At 41.2% G+C, this 17,037-nt stretch overlaps 1 protein-coding gene across 12 annotated transcripts in view; it reads left to right on the forward strand.

Annotated features, from left to right (window-relative positions):
• The window catches only part of TEAD1 (TEA domain transcription factor 1), a 171,737-nt gene that overhangs the window by 77,628 nt on the left and 77,072 nt on the right, over nucleotides 1-17,037 (forward strand). The gene's annotated exons all lie outside the window — the stretch shown is intronic.

The following is a 17,037-nucleotide window of genomic DNA, read 5'->3' on the forward strand; positions in this document are numbered from 1 at the left end:
ATCTAAATGAGAAGATGGAAGTTTTAGTCCAACAAGATTTAGGGAGTCAAGGCTAAAGAACACTGGTCCAAAGATTTCTCTAGCAAAATCCAGAAGACTGACTTGGAAACATTTCACCATTATTACTTTTAACAGTTCTTGAGCATAGCACATGCCCAGAGAGAAAAAGTACTGTATCCAATGCTGTGTGGATCACCTCTCCTCATATAAACTGACCCGCGATCATAATCTGAGGCTCTTCTTTGTGTGCCTCCCTCATAGGAGATCTGGAGGGTGGAAGCATGAGAATGTGTGCAGTGGCTCCCAGTTTGTGGAATGCTCTTCCCAGGGAGGTTTGCCTGGCACCTTCATTATAGGCATTAGGCGAAAACGTTCTTCTTCAGGCCTTGGGCTGATTAACAGTCTATGGCCTCTTAAATGTGTTTGTGGGAAGTGGGGCGTTATTGTTTGTTTTGTTCTTGTTCTTGTTTTTATTATGGTTCTAGACTGTATTTTTATGTTGTGAACTGCTCTGAGTTCTTTGGATGAAGGGTGGCACACAGTCTTAATAAATAAGAATAATAATATCTGTTAGCTGTCTGAAGGGATTAAGTCTACGGTATGTCTTCTCCTTTCTGCAATACTGAACGTGATATTTCAGCAGGAAAGCTGGCTAGCCGTTCACATGCTAACGCTGCTACAATGGCACTGTTTGTGTAGACAAAACAAAAGAAGTTTGCCTTCTAGTGTTCATGTAAGGATGAAATTGGATCCAAGGGTTTGATTGTCTTCCAGAGACCTGAAAAAATCCACTTAAGACATGTTGTCATTAGAACAACTTGCTGTGATTGGCGTAGTTGCAGATTTTGTCCATTAAAAGAAAAAGCACTGCAAATGGAAGACTTTCTTTTAAAATATTTGAATCGTACGTGGAATCTTTTGTCTGTTTCCAGACAATCAGTTCATTCCAGCGCAATTTCCCTTACCTTTCCTTAATGCAGAAAGGAAGAGTGTGCAACAGGAATTTGCTGGTACCTGATTGTAGCCTACCTGCAAAACAGCTACAATCTAGATGTGGCCTTTCAGTAGCTGAAGCAGGGGAAATAAAGTGAAAATGAGTTTTTCCCATAAGCTACATGATGCCCTTGGAAAATGATATAATTAGTATATGCTTTTTGACACTTAGGACATCTGGTTTTGAGCCCTGCTATGTCCTTGTTCTGTTTGTTTGGTTATTTAACTGCTTTAAAGCATTGCTTTCAGGAGTATTCTATATGCACCTAACTTGTAAAATACTATAAGAAAAACACCCCTCCCCACAATCACGATATATATAGTATAGCTTGGTAGGAGAAAACACATACTTTTCAGACGTGATGGGGGTTTTGTTCTTTATACTCATGTTGTTCTTTAAAGCAAGGCAACTCCAGATATTTTTGACCTAACTCCCATCAGCCCCAGCTAACATGGCAAATTACAAGAGATTATGGGCGTTGTAGTCCAAACACTACACAGGAGGGCCATAGTTTTCCCCCATCCTACTTTAAGGTGTTGACGACCCAATACTGTACAGGGTTTATCATATTCAAAAACAATATTTGATGAATTATTGCATTTTAATATTTTGCTGGAAGCTGCCTTTCGAAAGTTTTTCTATAGTGGCACCTGCTAAAACGATTGCCTCTGCCCAGGTATTTAAGCAGCCTGACAGCTAACTGGTGGCAGGTGGTCACATGCTCTTCCCCTTTTTCCTGCTGGTGTGGGTTCCTACTTTGGACCTAGAAGCCCCTAGGCAGCTGTGCCTGATGGCACCATTGCACCATCATATTGGAATGGGTGTACAGCCATTTGTTATCCTGCTTTGATCAGCTGAAAGAAAGGATGAGGATGAAGCCAGACATGCGGTTTGCAAAAAGAGCGAAAATCTGTTTTAGTTCCTGGAAGAGGATCACCCAGCCCTGCCCCAATGGAAAGGTGAAGCCCCCTTACTTTATAAATGTCCCTGCATAGCACAGTGGTGCAGGAGGGAGTTTTTGTTGTTGTTCAGAGGAAAGCTTACAGCATTTGGGGCTTTCTAGCTTAGTGAAAAGGGAAGTAAGATGTGTTTAAGGTGTGGAGAAAGTGAATCGGGGGGAAATCTCTTTTACAACACCAGAACTCACAGGCATCCAATGAAGCTGAACATTGGAAGGTCCCGGACAGACAACAAAAAAAAGGTACTTCTTTACACAACCCATAATTAAGTTATGAAATTTGCTCCCACAAGGTGTGGTGATGGTCACCAACCTGGATATCTTTGAAAGCAGGTTAGTTAAATACATGCCGAAGAAGGCTTCTAGCCATGATGGCTCCCCCCCCTTCACTGTCAGAGGCAGTATGAATAACAGTTGCTAGGGATCACAAGCAGGGAGAGTCCTGTTGCCCTCATGTCCAGCTTGCTGGCTTCCCATAGGTTCCTGGTTGGCCACTATGAGAGCAGTCTGTTGGACTAGATGGTGCCTTTGGACTGATCCAGCAGGGCTCTCCTTAGGTTGTGTTCAGCAATGGCTGCTTTAGTGTGAGGGTACCACCTGTGACCTTATTCCAGGACTAGGGTGCTTAAATATACTTCCCCTTCAGCACGGTAGCTCATATGATCATAAGCCACAAGCAGATGTACTGAATCTTGAAGGTTTACTCGCACGTAACTAGGTTTCAGTGCTGGTTAGGCAACTCCATAGTGCACTTCCTGAAACACCAGGAAACTTCTGTAGCCTAACGCAATGTTTGGCAGTCAAGATTGGATGTCACAAAGAAGCAGACAGCAGTGCAAATGAGAGAGAAAATGAACACAACATTTATTTAACTGGAGGCATATGATGCCCCTATTCCAAAGGGAACGCGGAAGTGTAAATAAATTCAAGAAATGCAGGTGTATTCTCTCAATATATATATATTTTTTCCAGTCTTTTCAGAAAGTTTTATCTGTCTCCACTAAAAAACAAAGGGATTGTGTGATAGAAATGAGCTTCCTACTATTGATTCCTTATGCCAAAAATATTATGCCTTAAGGCTGGAATTTAAAGTTGTTTTGAAAAGGGACTCTTGCTGGAACTTCACACTGATTTCTACAAATTTCCCAACTTGGACTGCTCTGCTGTGATAAACCCTGCTGCTCAACAAGAAAGAAAGACTGACTGGACATATTGGGGGGGGGGGATGCAGACAAAGCCATGACCTCACTGTGTATGTCTCAAAGGCACCTCCATAGTATGATTCAGCCCAAGGAAATATGGATATATTTCACCCTACTAGAATAATCTGTGTGCATAGCATGCTGAGCTGCCATCTTGATGGCAAAAAGCATAGGAAAAATATATGCCTCTTGACCTCTTCACGGGATCTGCTCTCTGAAATGTGGCTGCAGACAATGCTGAAATGCTGTATGGGCACCTGTGCTGCTATCTATGGAGGGATGAGGAGGGCTGGAGGCTGGAGGTAACGCATCAGCCTGTTGTCTACCCGATTAGACAGCCAATGCCCACCCCCCACCCCGGATTTATTTTAAATTGCTCACATTGTTTTGTCTGAGTTCTTTCTCTTTGGCGGAAGAGTGAATTAGTTTTGGTGACCCCTGGGCATGAAGTTGATGGCTTTCGTCATTTGCACCCAGAGTCCTCTTATTTTCAAGGTATCCTCCTTCTGAGTACGGAAGTCCTACTTTGCTCTTCTGGCTGATAGGAGGCACTGAGATGGCATAGGTAGGAGGAGCTTTGGCTGAGTACAGCCCAGTGGCTTTGCAGTTGAGCAGGACCTCTACAACACCACTTTTGTCAGCCTCTTCTGAAGAACATAAGGAGTCCTGCTGGGCTAAATCCACCTAGTGCAGGTTTCCCAAACTTGGTGTTCTCCAGATGTTTGAGATAACAGCTTCTACCAGCATGTTGCCAGGGGCAGATGGTAGCTGTAGTACAATACATGTAGGGCTCCACTTGAGAAAGGCAGATCTAGTGGGTCTATCTAGTTTGGCTTCAGAAAGTTTGCAAGCAACTACTCAGGATACTTCTCCGCCACAAGTATTTGTAAAGGATCATAATCTTTTCTTGATGTACTTTATTGTTGTTTGGAGACTGAAGGCATTTTGATGAAAACGAAGTATTGATCACCTGCACCAGAAATGACTTTTATTATTTCTGTCTTACTTAAAACTTTGCATTGTACAAAAATATTATATGCACATATGGAGAAAGAATTGGGTGGGGCAACGTTTTCATCACAAGGAGTTAAAGGATGAAACATTCTCTATTGCTGATTGGGGGGGGGGAAACCCACAAAACACAAAATGCTGTAGTTCAGTAAAACCTGCCCATGTGTTCAATGAGCACGTGAGGGGTTAGCACAGGCACCCCCAAACTTCAGCCCTCCAGATGTTTTAGACTACATTTCCCATCTTCCCTGACCACTGGTCCTGTTAGTTGGGATCATGGGAGTTGTAGGCCAAAACATCTGGAGGGCCGCAGTTTGGGGATGCCTGGGTTAGCAGGAATGTATCATTGGATATGACATCCCATGGGTGTTTTGCACATGGCATTAAAGTGAGAATGGGACCATATATCCTTACTGTTTTCTCACTATATACAGTCAGCTTTTCAAGCATGAAACTGAAGTGGTCAGTTTTAACAGATGCCTGTTACAGATACACATTTTCTCCTAATGTTGTCAAATGTCCTCTTTACTACAGTGGTACCTTGGTACTTGAATAGCTTGGCTCCCGAACAAATCGGTTCTCAAACGCCGCAAACCCAGAAGTAAGTGTTCCGGTTTGTGAACGTTTTTTGGAAGCCGAACGTCTGATGCGGCTTCCACTTGAGAGCAGGAAGCTCCTGCAGCCAATCGGAAGCCTTGCCTTGCTTTTTGAACGGTTTTGGGAGTCGAATGGACTCCCGGAATGGATTAAGTTTGAGAACCAACTGTATTTATTTTGATTCGCTTTTGCTGTGGTAACATAACCCTTGTGGTTTTTTATGGTTCTGTGACCATTTTGGTCATTTTTGGCATACCACTCTAATATCTAATGGAAGAAGGGTGGTTTTTTAATCTTTATTTCTGGTTTATTGGAAGATCAGAATTAGATCATTTATTGTCTGTCAGACTTGATAACAAAAAAACAAAAACAAAATCAGTTTTCTGCATTTTTTTATGCCTTACTCTAAATAGCTTATGGTTCCATAATGGAGGCTTGACATTTGACAGCAGCTCTGTGAGGTAGGATAGCCTTATCAAAGAAGACCTTTGTGGCAGCCTTCTTGCTGGCTGCTAGCAGTTTGTAGTCCAAAACATCTGGAGGGCACCAGGTTAAGGAAAATGGGCATACAAAACTATAAAAAAAGTCTTATTGAGTGCTCACAATATATGGAAGCAATAGTGTTTTGACTGGATATTTTCCTACTGAATATTCTGGGCTATGTGAGTATGGAATGAAAATAAAGCCCTGGCATTTTAAATCTGTCTACCTTTGAACACTGATAGGATTCAGAAACTATTGGTTCCAAAGGCAACTTCTAATTTACTTTCAGTGTGAGAAGGCATTGCTCTGAGTGGATCTGAATAATGTCTCAAACACTCCTGACCCAAATTTGCTCACAGTTTATAATATTTTGATTGGTAATTGCTGATGATGAGCCAGTTGCAATTAAATTTTAAGGAAGTGCTTGGTGTTTCTCAAGGGTTTTTGCCACTGAAGCAAAGGCTCAGGTATTTCAGATATGGGAGATGTGCAGATTGCATAAGATGTTATACATTGCTCACTCTAAGATACCGAGTCCTGTCTGCCCTTAAAACCCTTTGTTCTCTTGGCTGAATGCAGTTAATTAGCAACTGTCTCCATAGCAACTGCCTCGTAGTCCAAAAACATTGTCTAGTTTTTGCAGTTTAGCTTATCACACTGTTTACCTGAAGGGCTTTTCACCGCGCTGGGTCTCATTTGAGTTGGCTGCATGCCTGTTCACGGAAGTGAATTGTCAAGGCAGAAAAACGCCATGGCAGCGAGATGCTGAACAGGGTCTGCTGTGTGAAACTAGAAACATTTTTTTTGAAAAGTTCTTCGGAAACAGAAGTTGAAGTTTTGCAGTGATTTACATTAAGCCTTAAATTATTGGGCTTGCCAGGATTACGTTGCGGTTTAATAGAAAGACTCTTATTCATCCCTTCCTGTGTGCAGACTGTAGTCTGACCTATTGAAAGTTCCCTTGTTTTTAAAAGCATGGAATAATTAGTAATCTCTCAACCCTGGTTCTCTATAATTAGAGCACCTTCCACACACTGAACAAAAAAACTTCCTTTAAGAGAGCTGCCATTTGAAAAGCCAATTTCTTGTGCATTAGGAAGGTTTGATTGTGTAGTAGTTATTCTTTGTTTTGTTTCTGCATAATTCATTAAGAATAAATCTGGTGGCTAGTGTGATATACTTCTTTGTAGAAGGCTGTGTCTGAAACAAATGGAATTGTATTTTTAAAATAAAACAATTTGATAATTCATTTGCATCTCTCTCGCTCTTGGGCAGGAGGAGAGAATCTATAAAGACTGACCAGAATTTATCAAGTCAACATCACTAATTAAATTAGTATAGAGCTCGTTCTCTATGCATCTGAAATACAAAACACTTAATTGAAAAGAGTAAAGTTGTATTATTTAGTGGCTAGTTTCAAGGAGGGCTGGTTTAATTTTACATTTTAATTTGCAAATAGCCTCAAACTGCTGCCTTGTACGTAGGTTGCTTTGATTCTTGCTTCCCTCTACACTCTTTAATTTTCAAAATATGCTGAGATTATGAAGATGGGGTTTATTTCAAGCTGATGTACATCACCCATTGATACATAAAGCATGCAAAATAAGCTAGCTTGAACTCGCCAAGTACCCCAATATAGCTTTAGTTGACAGAAAACAAGTGGCTTTTCGGTGCCTATTCTGTTTAATAAAGCAACCTGTTTTTGGAATAGTGTTTTCTTACAACACAGATAACAAAACGTGTTTTTCAGATTCGTTGCCCTATATTCTCTTGAAACCGTGATGGCCTTGTATTTGGGATAATAAGCTAAAATTAAATCCAGGCAAGAAGGAGGCGCTTTGGGCCAAGCAGAGAAACCAGTCTGAGAATGTGTATATAGCCAGTTCTTTGTGGAGTAACACTTATTCTGAAAGACTAGGTGTTGCTCCTAGAGGGACAGGTTGCTGCTGTTGCCAGAAGTGCTTTTGCACAATTTTGGTTGGTGTACCATCTGCACTCTTTCCTGAGAAAGATAGATCTGGTCAGTGTCACATAACCTCATAGAATCATAGAATCATAGAGTTGGAAGAGACCACAAGGGCCATCCAGTCTGCCAAGCAGGAAACACCATCAAAGCATTCCTGACAGATGGCTGTCAAGCCTCTGCTTAAAGGCCTCCAAAGAAGGAGACTCCACCACACTCCTTGGCAGCAAATTCCACTGTCGAACAGCTCTTACTGTCAGGAAGCTCTTCCTAATGTTTAGGTGGAATCTTCTTTCTTGTAGTTTCATGTAGAGGTTGAAGAGCATAGGGAACGAGAAATGGATAAAATCTGTTAAAGATTTTTTTCAAAATCTGCTGTCAAGCCGTTTGTTCAAGAACAAGAGGATGTGGAGTAATAGTTCAAATGAAAATATTGTGAGGCAAAACTAAAATGTTTAAATAAAACTTTGTGTAATGCATAGTGTCTCTATTCTGAAAATGGATCGTCGCCATACTTTGCAGGGTTAGAAATAACGTGTCCCTCTGCCTGTGCCCTTTTATACACACACAACGTGAGAGAGAGAGAGCAGACAGATACACCCACACACCCATTCAACACACCACCTTCATGTCAAGTGGTGGAATGTGTTTGAATTCCTATGACATGTTCCGGGAGAGGATTATGCAGTGACATGGGGGAGACGGAAGTTCAACCTACTTCTGTCACTTACTAGCTATTTGACCCTGGGCAAATCACATAGGCTTTGTTTGAATTGGCTTGTGCCACTAAGCAGATTGCTCAAAAACCAAGTCCCTTGTTGCTTCATAATAAGGAAGTATGTGGCTGTATTGCCCTGGTGCAATATTAATTCATTTGGAATTTAGTTCCTCCTATACCCAAGGGCAGATTACAGAGTAATCTCATTTTATCCCCATATGCCCCTTGTGAAATAGGCTAAAATAATATACAATGACCCATCAAAGCCTCCCTTCCCCAAATGTCCAAAGGGCTTGAACTAAGCTCTTCTGTGCCTAAACCTAATATTCAGTGTCACAGAGGGCAAACCTGTGCCGTTCCCTTTGAGGATCCCATTTAATGGCTTTCCGATTCGCCCTAAATCCAAGATTGCTTCCTCCACTTGAGGGGGTTAACTAGAAACCTGCTCTTTCAGTGGGGGTGATTGCTTAGTCATAAATGAAACTGCTCATTCACTCATAAGAATCTCCACCAGTACTTTCAGACTGACCTAAATACAAGTTTGCATGGGCTCCACTTTATGTTTGAATTTTTAAAGCAGGTATCACGGCTGAAAATACATAGCGTCTGCGTGAGAACAAACTGCTGGTTGAGAATAGTCTTGTCTTTGCCATTTCTAGGGCTCTGTTTTCACAGTGTTTGGTACATGAGGTATTTGTTCCTGGGTCTAGCATTGGAATTAAGCTACCGATACTATGGTTATTTTCAGAGATTGATGTGAGCTTTATCTCCCTTGTCGTGCTCTGTATGTGTTTAGAACTCAAGGATATGTAGGTTTTCCCATTACCCTTAAACATTAAGAAACTGTTTATTTCACATTTTCGTCACTAATATATTTACTTAATTTAGCATGGGAGTAATGAAGACTTCAGTAGTACAGAGTCAAGAGAAGCTAGGTTTTGATACATCCTGATTTATGAAGCCCTTTCCCCCTTATTGCGCTACCCAGTCCATACTCTGTGATGAATAACACTCGCTTTTGAAAAGGATAAAAAAAAAGAATTTTAACATAATGAGAAAACAATTAAGGTGAAGATTAAGGTCCAATTAGAAAAGATTTCTAAATAATATGTTTACTTCATGAATACAAAATTGTAGTACAAAGCAAGAATAAACACATTGCAGATCACACAAACCATATCCTGTCTGGATAATGCAATGTTTTTGATAAAGAAAAATACATGAAAAAATTATCAGGAACAATTAAAAGCTCAGGTGAAATTAAATTATCAGGTTCAATTAAAACCTTAGCATGTTTGCACCAAACATAAATTTCAGCCACAATGTGCCTCTCTCGTTCAAAAACCGGAGCAGTTACTTCCTGTTTTTCGGTGTTCGGGACCCGAAATGTATGGTGACGGAGGCGTTCGGGAGCCAAGGTTTGACTGTATTCTCACAAGATCTACCTCTCCTGGTTGAGTCACAGCCCTCCGAGGACACTCCTGTCTGCATCCCTTTCCCAGACCCTCCCTAACCAAGCTGCAAGGCTCTGTCCTCTCGCTATGGATAGTCTCTTCAGTATGTATGTTTAACTGAACTCAGAACCAGTTCTCCTTATCTCACTCCCTATCTCCCAACCTCTAACCTGTCTAACATCTCAACTCAACTCAACTCAAATCCTATCCTATCTCTCTTCTCAAATCCAGCCCTATATCTCATCTTAAATCCAGCTCTATCTTACTCTCTCCCTCAGAAGCCGCTACTTTTACTCTTCCCCCCCCCCCAAAGTGCTTTTCCTCCCACCTCTGTGGCTAGCTGACTCTGTAGCCAATCAGAGAGAGGGGGGGGACTGGATCACCAGACTCTGATCTGGCTCTGATGTCTGTCACACTAGCCAAACTACTCTTGGGTTCATCACGGGACACAATTGTATGCCACAGAGAGGATTGCATTGGCTGAGATTATCTTGCTTTACTTTGTGACCAACCCTCCCAATGACTCCCAAGATCCACCAAGCATAGCTTGGTGCAAATGGAATTAAAGAATGATGAGCAAAGGAATTTGTTTTGAGTATTAGAACAGACCTGAGTTGACTGCACTGGGCTTATTAAGTGTTTTTCAAGTACTGTAGAAGTTATTGGACACTCGTGGTTACTTGGTTTCCCTAGCTGCAACAGCCTTCATAATTCCAGCAGTATAATTTTGTTGTTGTTGAACAATTCTGTTTTTAAAAAAACACCTTGCTGATCTAATGGAAATCACCCAGAAATCTACCAGTAGACCCCAGACTGCTTTCTGTCCACTCCCAGTTTAGAGGTAGAAGAGAAATAATACCAGAGTGAACTGAATCTGGGCTTCAACAGGCACATTCCAATCTTCCCTCAATGCACTTAAGCTGTAAGTACTGCCAAGCTAACAATGGCAGTCAGAGCTTGGATACCCTTGAGCATCCAAGAAGCACCCAAGCTTTCAACCTGAGGCATCCTGCTGCTATTATACAATTCCATACTGGTTTGGGAAAAGTAGGGCTTGAAGGGGGCAGTTAATGGTGCTGGGTCAAGTGTCTTCTGAAGAGAGCCCAATCTTTGTTTGTATGAGATGTCGTGATTGAGAAGAGAAGACAGAGTTCACCTTTTCAGTTCACCTTTTCAAACCACCTATATTCATAGATTTAGCACTAAGGTAAATTAGTGCCATTAGCACAATTGTAATTCAACAAGTGGAATCTTGACAGAGCATTTGAGATCTCTGCAGCCACAGTCATTTGGATATTAGAGAAGAATCTTGGTCCTCTGGCACTTTGTCAAAATGTGTAGCTGGCTTTAAAGTGAGTGATAATATGTTGCATTTGGTTTACTTTAATGTTTACCGAAGAAGGCTGTATGTACATTGTGAACGTGCAAACAAATAACATGTAGAACAATTTTAACACACTGGAAAGCCACCTCTGGTTATAGTACTCTTACATTCATTCAGTTATGCTTCAACTTTCTCCTTAGATTATTTCTTTCCTGACGCATGAATACAAACTACAATATATGCAGTCAGCAGGCGCTCCTGAAGTTAATCACATTTAGTTATAGAATTGTGGGTACCTCAGTATGACCACTGTCCTATTTATCAAACACAAATTTCAGCTATTTCAGTTGAGGGTGTCCATGATTACAGGGGTGTAGTTGTGCCAGAGGGGAAGGCCATCTTTTCACAAACCAAAGACCCAAGAGCCCACTTGCAATGCCTTCTCAAGCACGTCAGGCGCCCTGGCCCCACTCCTGGCCCCGCGCCACCCAGACTACCCCTGCCCACTTGTATGAAAATGAGGATGTTCCTAGGACCATAGAACCAAAGGGAATCACAGTCTGGCCTCTGCCATCAGCCAGGGCATCAAATGTCTCTGAGAGAATATAATTTAACTTTGAACTTAATTAATACTCCCAAGGAGTACATAGGGACAGTCCTAAAAGCAAGGAAGAAAAGGCATATTCAAGAAGAGAATGAGTGAAGAAATGCAGTCTATTTTATGTATTTTTATTTTTATTTTGGTTTCACCCTCTGACAATTTTTATCATACAGTATTCTGATGGATCCTATCATTAGAGAAAGACTCAATATGCACTGCAGTTCTGGGACATTTGAAAACATGTTATACTGTTCACAAGACAAGCTTTCATATTTGCTATGATATGATTGATAGTAAATCTTTCCTAGGGAAAATAGTCCTGTAAATCCACTCTCAGAAATTCAAGGGAAGCCAGCCATTTGTGGTAATACCTTGTCATAGCGGACTTCCCCATCTGCACTTCTTTCATTTACTAAACTGCAGAATAACCTGTGGAAGTTATTCTTTCATCTGAAGCTTGTTGTGTGTCAAGTCATTTCACATCCTTGTACGAAGCAGTACTTTGAAATCTAGCATAATTGGAAGCCTTGATTTAGCTTTGAATAAATACTTAAAACACACGCAAACCCACCCATGTTTTACACCCTTAGAATGCAAGCTATTATAATGGCATACTTTTCAACTACCATTAATTTTAGTTTTTTTCCATAAAATCTGAAACACATAAGAGTTTTCTCTCTGTAGAGCAGAGATTGTGGCTGTTTTGTTATCAGTGTTGGCTGTGGGAGGCAGATGAAATACAGGAGACCTTGAATTATGCACTTCATACCTATTAACTGACACTAGTGAAGTTGCTAAAGTTCATAATTTATCTAGTTTGGAACACAAATGTACCCAACTCGCAATTCTCAAGAGATATTAAGGATCAAGCACCATTTGTCTAAGAAGTTCAGCTATGGCTTAGCATGTATTACTGGGTCTGTGACTGTATAATAAAATGTGTATTGTATTGTTTAGTACAGTAGCACTTCCGGTTGCGTTACCCTCTGGTTACGTAAACTTCAGGATGCGAAAGCGGCAAACCCGGAAGTATTTGACCCGGTTTCGCCACGTGCGCATGTGCAGAAGCGGTCGTCAGGTTGCGGAAACGTCAGGATCCGACCAAACCTCCAGAATGGATCCTGTCCGCAACCAGAGGTACCACAACAACCCTAGATTTTAATCCTTCCTTATAAAACTTTCTGATTAATGTGGCTGTTTTGTAGGTGCATGTGCAAAATGAGGAGAAACCTTTCATGGAACAGCCTAGCAAATTGTAAATGAAATGAAATGAATAGAATGTGACTTTTAAACCTCAAAGAAGCCCTTGGCAACCGAAATGGAGCTGTCCAATAAGCAAGCTCATCTAATCCAAGTACAGGGAGGCCATATCAGGCTTTGATTTTCTGATTAATTATTTTAACTTATGGTGGGGACAAAAGCTGTGTGTTGATCATATTTCAAGCTCCCCGGATGATCTCCAACATTAGCTGTGCAAAAAAAGACTCTGGAAACAATAAACTTGGAGTATGATGAATGTTGAATATCACAACATGAAGCAAGCATAGAAACTTGGAGTGACCGCCAAAGAAGAAGAAGAAGAAGTCACGTTGCAGACAGTTAGTGACTTTGCTGTGTGCCAGTTCCTCATCCTACCTGGGGAATTGTGGTTGTCCTATCAGCCAGCCCTAGGGTCTGCTGCTGTAGTAGCTGAATGCCAGGTCAACTTGGAGTAAGACCACCCTTATCCATGATCTGATTGTGGATGAGGAGGCTGATCTGGTCTGTATCTCCCAGACCTGGGTAAGTAAGCAGGTTGGAATACTCAGTACAGCATCAGGGCAGACTTGTGAGTCGGGGAGCGGGAGTTGCTGTAGTAGATGGAGATTCCATCTGTTTCTCAAGGCTCTCCATCCAGTTTGTATGTTCCTGGCATTGGGCAATCGGGACAGATTAGGAATTCTGCTGGTTTACTGCCTGCCTCGCTTCCCAGCAGTCTCCCTACCTGAGCTGACAGAGCTGGTCCCAGAGGTGGTGTTAAGGACTCCCAGATTGCTCCTTCTGGGAGACTTCAACATCCATGCTCTGGGTTGGCTCAGAACTTCATGGCTGCCACGACAACCATGAGGTTGGCTACATTCTGGACCTTGTTTTCTCAACTGGGCAGGAAGAGTAATGAAAGTAACATCAGTTCTGTGTAACGGTCAGATGACTTCCTGTTAAGGTCAAGGTTTTCTACACCTTTTCCCCTCTGCAGAGGCGAGGAATCTATTAGGATGGTCCTTTCCTTGGAGGCTGATGGATCCAATGGGTTTCCAGGTGGCTCTGGGGGATTTTCTGGCTGATATGACTGGCGCTCCTTTCAAAGTCCTGGCCAACCTCTGGAACATCCAAATGGCTGTGGCCATTGACACGATTGCTCCTGAGCACCCTCCTCCTGCTTTGTGGAGCCTGCTTATCTCCCTGCTATATGCCAGAGCAGTGGTTTTCAGCCTTTTTGAGTCTACAGCTCCCTTGATCAGCCACATCCTTTCGGTGGCTGCCCTGTGGAAGCCAGTTACACTGGGGTAAGATGTGCATAAGTGGGGATTTCCTCATTCCACCTCGCCCCTTTGCAGCACCATTTTTGGCACATGTGTAAGTGGGAACACATGTGTCGACGGAAACCCAAGCAATGACACTGCTCTGCAGGGTCTGAGCTGACTTGCTCCACATGACATCCTTAACCTGTGAATTTGTATCCAGATTTTATACACAAATGCATCTTATACGGGAGATCTGGTTCCCAGATATTTTGACTAGTACCGGTAAAGCAATTGCATGGGTTAAATGGTCATGTTAAGCCATCCTCTGTAAGGAGGTGCTGCATTCCCTTTCATTCTGCTGCATTCTGGGAAGCCTTCTGAGAGCCACATGCCCTATTTTCAGGCCAGCTTTCTGGAAATGTAGACTAGCAGTGCAAAGATCTCATAGTAGTGTTAAGGTGACTGTAATAAGAGGGGAAAAAATCATCTACGTTTACTCACTGAAAATAAGCAACTGGGTTATCCTATTTTGCAATGAATGGCATTTAACAAACATTCAGTATTTACTAAAATGTGAATTCAGTACCATTCTATAGTCAGCTTGCGAGGCTTGAAGTAATCCTAGTTTGCTTGGAGTCATTCCATGTGTTTGAAAAGACCTGCCCTCATTTCCCTTGCAGTGAAACAGCTATTGCATGACAACGCTGTCTAATTTCACGTTGCAATAATTGTTTAATGTTCACAATGAAGCTTTGTCCCCAGGGGTTTTTGTGTGTGTCGCTGTTTCTTACCCACTCAGTGTAGTTATTAACAGCCAACAATGCTTTCATTTGTTGCAGTGACATAACGTATACCTGTCATCTTAATGAAAACGTCAAAGGTAGAAAAAGGGCCAGTAGGTGGTAAAATGCAGTAACTATAAAAATTCAGGAATCTATTTTACACATACTCCTGATGTTTTAATGTAGATTGTAAACTGCTTTGAGATTTTTTCCCTTAAAAGTATAAAGTGATATAGAAAGTAAATTAATAATATTATTAATAAAATAATACTCTAGTGCTGTTTACACATTTTGATTTCCACATGTAAAGATGTTAGTGGAATGACTGTATGCATGCTGAATGCATTATTTTTATTATTTTAAACCTTTTGTATACCACTGAACAGTACCAGAGGAATCTCTTAAGGAGTTTACAACTCGTCTTAAATGATCAGATGGAACATTGCAAAATACATATTACAAATGAGAGTCATACAATTAAAAAAACCATTTCAAAAGTTAACATGTAAAGTGAATTTTAAAATGTGGAGTACAGATTGGGTATTCTGCCTCGTTCATATTAAATATACCTGTGTATGATACGTTTTGGTATTCTTCTCTCTGTTCACCTCTCTCATGACAAAACACTGAAGAATACTTCGGACATTTGATGCAATATTTTATTTATTTAACAAAATTTATATACTATTTACTGGAACTCTGAGTGGTTCTAAGCAGTTTACTGGTTCTAAGTGATCTAACTTCCAAGCAGTTTAGAATGCAATCTAAAATATTTGTTTTAAATGCCTATAAATAACCAATATTGAAACAAGTTACATAAAAAATTAAAATACAGAAGAAAACCCAGTAATTTTAAAACACTTGTACCTACTAAAATCATGTGCCAAAATGACATGCCTGGCTAGGCTTGTTGGAACAAAAATAGTTTTTAGTGAAGTTGCTTGCCTTAGATCAATGGATAATGTAACTCTTTTCATACCGGCAGGTTTAAGGAGCGGAAAATGAAGTTGTATGCCATACATTAGAATGTTCAACGTTTGTCTTTAGCCTTCCTAATTCTTTTTGTGCCTATAATATCATTTTAGATTATTCCAAGCAGCTTAATCTTGATTCTAATTAAACTACTGAATATAGCTTTCGTCTAATTAAGCTCATGTGGCTATTTATTTAATTTGAATTAAACTTGCACACAGCTACGGACATGAGTTTGACCAAACTGCGGGAGGCAGTGGAAGACAGGAGTGCCTGGCTTGCTATGGTCCATGGGGTCACGAAGAGTTGGACACGACTAAACGACTAAACAACAACAACAACAACAACAACAACAACAACAACAACAACAACACATCCATGTCTTTCTTTTTAGTTTTGCACTTGTTAAATTTATATACCCACCCATCAATAAACATTCCCTGCATGGCTTGCACCGAAACAATACTGAAAATACAATACTGTATATAGAAATTAAATACAATAAAAGACAGCCGTGGGGAAGATGTTTATAAACCAGCTGCTTGTTCAGCCAAGGTGGTCTGGAGCTAGGTTAGGGTGGGGCAGATTATTAGTTTAGTTTTACTAAATTTCTTAAATGCTTGTTTCTTTTTAAAAAGAAAACACTCAAGATGACGTAAAGGTAAATGTAAAGGGACCCCTTACCATTAGGTCGTGTTGTGACCGACTCTGGGGTTGCAGTGCTCATCTCGCATTATTGGCTGAGGGAGCCGGTGTACAGCTTCAAGGTCATGTGGCCAACATGACAAACCTACCCTGTATTTATCTACTTGCACTTTGACGTGCTTTCGAACTGCTAGGTTGACAGGAGCTGGGACCGAGCAACGGGAGCTCACGCCGGCGCAGGGATTCGAACTGCCGACCTTCTGATCGGCAAGCCCTAGGCTCAGTGGTTTAACCCACAGCGCCACCCATGTCAGATTAAATATACAAAAAATTAAACCCAATAGTATTACAAAATAGTATTAACACTACTGAAATATCATCACACTATACCCATCGACAAAAGATCAGGGATAATCAAGTACGGAAAGATATGGAATTAATCAAGCATTAAATGTGTGAGTAGAGGAATATCAGAGCTGAACTTCTGGTCTCTGTCATCAGAAACTAGCTGCAGTCTCTGAAACATATTCAAAGATACTACAGTAAACTATCCTAGAGGTTCCCAGAGCACAGACTACAAAGAGTTCAACTACCAGCGGATAGAAGTCACTCTGCACCACTAAGGCTACTTACTGAAAATAAGGGCTCTAGGAGGAGCTTAAAGCTATGGACCTGCTCCATCATTGAGTTCATTATTGCAGCCAGGCACTGATGAGAGTCTGCAAACCTGCAGACTTGGCCTGATGGCTTATGAGCCTCAGAGAAGTCATGCCAAAGAGAAGGCAGAAGAGAAAGCCTAGAGAAGGCAGAAGCTGACACTCAAATGAGG

The sequence above is a fragment of the Zootoca vivipara genome, chromosome 1, assembly GCF_965207765.1.
Source record: "Zootoca vivipara chromosome 1, rZooViv2.hap1.1, whole genome shotgun sequence".
Classification (NCBI taxonomy): Eukaryota; Metazoa; Chordata; class Lepidosauria; order Squamata; family Lacertidae; genus Zootoca; species Zootoca vivipara.